A 6672-nucleotide genomic window follows, 5' to 3' on the forward strand; every position below is an offset into this window, starting at 1 on the left:
AGAGCCACCACCAACTAACTCTCTTATATTTGCTTTTTCTCGACAGAGTCACCACCAACTCTCTCTCGTTTATATTTGCTTTTTCTCGACAGAGAAACCACCAACTCTCTCGTTTATATTTGCTTTTTCTCGACAGAGTCACCACCAAACTCTCTCGTTTCGTATTTTACTTCACAACAGAACATTATTGTATAATGGTATCCCACAACGACAAAGTACGTAGAGCTGCGCTCATGCTGAACATCTCGGGCACTTATTCACGCTGGGCATCGATCGTGGAAGCACGTATTGCCAGGCCCGAAGACTAAGCATTCATGCTGGACAAAAACGAGAAAGCGCGTATGTGCTGGTCGAGAAAGCACGTATTCGGCGCCGTACTGTTATGTCGAGGTCAGACACCTGTATTTCATTCTTTGCTCACTTTCCAGAGTACGAACCGTAGTTCCATACAATTTTTGCCTTTTAAGCTACGCTCCGTAGAGTGTAGTGCCAGTTTATGGTTTTCACAAAATTTTCAATCGCTCGGACTGAAGAGTTGATGCTCGGATAGTACGAGTATACATATTTTAAACGTATACAAGTCACCAACGTCACTCGAGACGCTTATACCACTTCAAGAGCCATTCGGTCAAAGACACCGACTCGTGGCAATGCAGTGTGGAGAAAGTCTGGAACGAGCACGATACAGAACAGTCAGGATGAAATCCCGAGGAGCGACGACTGCTTCTCAACCGAGGTCGAAGAATAGCCGTACGCTCGACGCTGCCCCGACCGACTCGACCGGACCGTCGCTTCTCTTATAGGTACCGAGGCGCCCGCCGGAACGCCGGCGACGCACGGGCTTACGCACGGCCGCTTATGGGGGGAACCGCGCGACCCAACCGCCCGCCCGAACGGCCTGTTATAACTTAGAGCGAAAACCAACACCTGTAATTTCCTTAATAATTGAGCTAGGGCAAAAAAAAAAAACGCCATCTTGTAGGAAAAAAGCAGGGGAACACGATGCCGTCGTTAAAAATATAGATTGCCGTGCTCGTTTTCGAGAAAAAAATGAAAAAATGGTCAAAATCGTCGCAGGACAAAAACTCGACACGCTATCTTGTAGGCAAAAATTAGACGAATTCAAAACCGTAGTTAAAAATATCGGTCGTCGCGCTAGTTTTCGAGAAAAAAACAAAAACGTTCAAAAAATTCGAGATAAAAAAAAAAAAACCAGCCTACCAGATAGAAAAAATTACACTGAACAAATATCATATAGGTCAAAATATGTGTTAGCGTACTAGTTTTCGAGATATAGACGAAAAACCGTCGCCGCCGATCGGTACGTCGGTCGATGCGAAAGCACCGCGCGACCGAGCGCCCGCCTAAAAGACCAGTTCGAACATACCGAAAAATCAAGAAACCGTAACTTCCTTAATAATTGAGCTAGGACAAAAAATCGACACGCTATCTTGCAGGAAAAAATCCGGGGAACACGATGGCGTCGTCAAAAGTGCAGGTCGTCGAGCTCGTTTTCGAGAAAAAAAAAAAAAAATTCTCAAAATTCGACAAAAAAATAAAACGATCACTGGACCGTGTAGAGAATCTAAAACTGCATAAGAATCGTATAGACGAAAATTGGCGTTCACGTGCTGGTTTTCGAGTTATTGACGATAAGCCGGTATATATATGTTCGAGATAAAAAAAAAGATAGGGACATTTTTTTTCATTATTTCTCCTTTTGTTGCGGCTCGAGCATCAACTCATTGCCGCGTTGATCTTGTAATTTAATTTTCCGATTATATTTTCTTTGGGAAATAACTTTTTTCTCTTTTCTTTTCTTTTTTTTTTTTTTTTTTTTTTTTTTTTTTCTTTCAGGTCTCTTAGCCGTCCGAAGACGTTGCCCGTCCCTGCCACGTGGAGGCGGACCTTTCTCTTCCTTCTGAGGTAAATATAGGTGTATAACCCATCCTTTCTTTTCCTTCTCTTTCAAGCCTTCTTCTCTCCTTTCTTCTTTTCCTTATGTTCTTTCCTCTACCATCTTCTTTCAATTTTAATGAATTTATTCTTTCTTTCTTTTCAGGTTTCAAAATCCGGTGTCAGTTTGCATGAGGTATGATTTTCTTTTTTTAAATATCTTATTTATAAAATCAGTAAATTCGTCGTATCTCTCTTTTGTAGCTATTAAATTTTCTTTAGTATTGCGATTATTCATCAAAAATTGGTATCTAATACTTTCGTATTCCTCACACTGATACAACATATGCTCCACATTCTCTTCCGCCACACGACAAACTGGGCAGCTTGGCGATTCAACAGCTCCGCGCCTGTACAAAGACGCATTTATCGGTCCATACCCTGTTATTATATAGACTAAGTATCTTCCTGGTTTGAACCAGCCATTCTTTGTTGCGAATTGTACATCTTTAATAAACTTATACGTTTCTCTTCCACGTATTTCATTTATCCATCTTTGTTGCCACGCAGCTGTAATCTCTCTGTCAATTTGCTTCTTTTCAATTTCAATATTAAAATTCACGTTTGCGGTATTTCCATCAAAATTATAATTTTTCCAGCTTACTTGCATGTTCCTTTTGACCTTATTCACTATACCTCTTTCTATAATTTCGAGGTCCAGAGGCTTCGTTCCACAAATCACTTGCATCGCCACTGTCGATGTCGTTACACAAGCTTTAGTTAAAATTAATAGCATCGCTCTCTGCGCAGCTAACAAATGCCTTTTGACATGCGAATGCTGTGTCTTGTCGAACCAGACCGCCGGGCAATATGTACTAATTGGTAAGAATACAGCTTTATAGAATACAAACATTACACTGCGTCTTAGGCCCCACTGTTCTTTTGCAAGTCGCTTTACAGCCATAATAAAATTTACCACCTTATCACGCGTTCTTTTCGCGTGTTCTATAAAATTCATCTTTCTATCAATAGTCAAGCCCAGATATTTTGTTCTGTCCAAGTATCTAATATTCTCATTATTTATTTTCAGAACTGGCATCCTCTCATGATGAAGTGTGCCTTTCATCAATAATGCAGCTGACTTTGACGTTGATACTTTGAGCTTATGTAAGTAACACCAATTATTTAATGTTACAATGACCTTTTCTCCAATCGTTTCAATATTTCTTCTTGAGTCACCTTTAATAATAAAGACCAGGTCATCTGCATAGGCCACTACCTCCACTTCCGATAAAGCATTTTCTTCCTCCAACTTGTTCAATAAAGCATCCATGCACCAGTTCCATGCCAAGGGGCCTATTATAGACCCCTGAGGACATCCTTTCTCCATCTTTTTGTTTACTTCTTCGAAATTGGATCTTATTTTCACTTTCCTCTCACTAAAATAGCTATCTATAATCTTCACCATGGAACTACCTATTTCAGCTTGAATTAAACGGCTTTTGATGGCAGGCCACCATAGATTATCGAATGCACCCTCTACATCAATAAAGAGTGCTACCACTAATTTCTTCTGTGCAGTAGTGACCGCTTGCCTAAATTTTAAGACTGCATCCTCCGTAGATCTTCCCTTTTTAAAGCCAAACTGACTATTATTCGCCAGCCTCTTATCTCCATACTGCTTTTCTATGCGTTCTACAATTATCCTTTCATAGATTTTGCCGATAACCGGTAACAATGCAATGGGCCTGTATGAATTAATTAGTCTTTCATCCTTCGTCTTATCCTTTAGAATTATCTTTAAATCCGCGATTTTCCAATCCTTCGGAAAGGAGCCATTCCTGAAACAGTTGTTAAACAATTTATATATTATGTCTTTGTTAATATTCCAAATTTCCTTTATAATTTCAGCTTTAAAACCATCAAGGCCAGGAGCTTTCTTATTTTTGGTCCTTTTAATTGCTTCACTTATCTCGAACATAGTTATCTCATTTTCTAAATTAGAATTTTTATAGGCTCCATTAGATACTCTAACATTCCTTTGTATGTCCAATTCTGCGTGTCTTTCATCCCTTGGAACACATTTGTTTGCCAGGGCTCTCATAGTTTCTTTCCAACTCATTGTAACTTCTCCACTAGGGAGAGTTAATGAGCATACCGTTGCTTGTTTTCTAGTTCTATCTCTAGTAATTTTGTAAATAATCCCCCAGGGATCTTTATTCCCCTCTACCGTTACGAAATTTTGCCATGAGTCCCTTTTCTTTCTTTTAATCTCCGAAACATATTTATTTCTACTTCTTCGGTACTTATCCCGATAGTCCTCTTCAAAATCCACTAAACCCAATCTTCTAACTCTTGCTAATTCTTGCTTCCGCTTATTCGTTTCTCTTCTTAGGTCCATCAGCTCTTCGTCCCACCAGGGGAGAGCCCGACTTCCAGCCTTTCTACGCGGTATTGCGTCACAGCAAATTTCATGCAAGGTTCGTTTAAAAATTTTTATCGCTAAATTAGGGACCCTCCGACTCAGGCAGTTCAAAACAGCCTGGTCAAACTTTGTATTCACAAGGTCTTTAAATCTATCCCAATTAGCTCTCCGTAGATTATAGCCATCAACATTTATGTTATTTATTTGATTGTCCGAGTGTAATTTTATGTCAAAAGCTATAACATTGTGATCACTAGTCGTACACGTTGTAAGCACGCTCCAGTTATCCAAATTTATTAACATGTTATCAGTTGCTAAGGTGACATCAATGTTAGATTCACCATGGACGGCAGAGTATGTAGGTGGATTGTCCGGTCTGTTTAAAATATACAACCCATTAGCGAGCAGAAACTCCAACAAAATCCTACCTCGTTCATCCGTTTCTCTGGAAAACCATAACTCCGACTTAGCGTTAGCGTCCATAGTGATTAAAACTTTCTTTCCTCTTATTTTATTTAAAATATTCTCGATTTGTCTCAGAAAAGTCCCAATTGGCATTGACCATTGGCAATAAACGTTTATAAAATAATATTGCTCGTGTCCCGTGTTTACTTGAAAAACCATTACGTGTTCTGATTCCCCGTACGCTATTCGGAAAATCTCCATTCTCCTCTTGCCGACGACTGCTGCAACCCATGGACTCTCAGCTACCGGTTGGAGTACCCTTAAGCCAGGGGACGTATACCCCCTGACTATTCCATTAGAGATATAAGGCTCCTGTATACACAGAATATCTATTTCTTTCTCTTTTACCATCACTTCTAGGTTAGCCGCAGCAGCCATCGATCTCTGCGCATTTATTTGGGCTACTTTTAAGACCATTCTATTTTATTGTGATACATCTCCAAGTTCCTCAAAAACTCGGGACACACCTTACTCCTAACGGAGTGACCCACATCTCTTCTCTTCAATTTAAAACAATTGACACACTGAGGTGCATCCTTCTTATTGCAGTCATTCTTTAGATGTTCACTACTCCCACACAACTCACATAAATGATTAGGTATACTACACACCTTAGCAATATGGCCATATGCATGGCACTTAAAACATCGAGTAATATTTATGTATTCTTTCAGGTTATATGTACGCCACAACATAAAAACTTTACCCTTATCCATTAAGATTTTATAGAACCGACCAGGTAACTGAACAACCCAGTTTACACGGTTCTCTCTAGCTTTGAATTGATATCTAAATGTGACTTTATTTTTCAGTTCCAGCAACTCATTCTCAGAACAGCCGAAATTTTTCGCAATAAACTCTTCTTTCAGCTCTTCGACTTTATGCTCCTTCTCAACATCGTATATTATAATAGATGGTAATATCTTTTTAGGTTTTTCAGCTTTTAATCCTATTTCTTCTAGCTTTGCCTTCTTTATTATATTCACATCACTTAAATCTTTTATCTCCATAACTACCCCTTTATTTCTCATTTGCCTTATTGATCGCACTTTTAAATGCTTCCGTACGTTTTTTAATTTATTTGTTAAATCCGTTTTAATCTCCTCATTGCTCCTACTATCTTCATCCTTTTCAGGTTTTATAAGCAAGACTTCGTAATTTTCTCTACTAATTCTCTTTTTCTCCATTTCAGGTGCTGTTTGCCGCATTGCCCGAGGGACTCCTGCGACCTGGGCATAACTCATTACTCCAGAAGGGCCACTAGGAGAGACGGTACCGTAAGTATAAACAGCCTTCAGCTTTTCATTCTCCAAAATCTGCTCCTGTAACTTGCCCTCCAATAGTACCCATTTCTCTAAAACAGTTTTTATAGCATTTTTACTTAACTTATTAGAATCATCAAACAGAAAAGCCTCTAGACCTATCCTCTCTCTTCGCACCTCCTCCAAAGTACAATTCCCTATTTCTGTTCTCGGCACCGCACACTCCATCCTGGGGCTTTTTGGGCTCAAGGTTAAGTCCTGATCTTCATCAAACAATAACTTTTTCCTCTTCATTAAAGGGGTGCTCGGGGTCATCCTCCCCTGAGAAGGTCCCGCCACGTCCTCAGCAATCGACGAAACCGAGCTCGTCCTACTGTGCCCTCTACTACCACTGCCCTTCATCTCCACCACATCCATCTCTTCCTCATGCTCCTTCTTCTTCGATTTAGTTTTTTTAATATTTAATATAGATTCCATGTTTGGTCCCACGATTAGGTCGGAAAAACAGGTCACCCCAGGCAGAGCCGCCATACCTAGGGAAGCCTAGTACTACCGAAGGGTCGGCAGGTGCCCCCGGAGTTGGTCGCTCGGGATTGGGCTCTCTCCCCCAACCATGCATCCCAT

This window comes from Colletes latitarsis, chromosome 14 (genome assembly GCF_051014445.1).
Source record: "Colletes latitarsis isolate SP2378_abdomen chromosome 14, iyColLati1, whole genome shotgun sequence".
Lineage (NCBI taxonomy): Eukaryota > Metazoa > Arthropoda > Insecta > Hymenoptera > Colletidae > Colletes > Colletes latitarsis.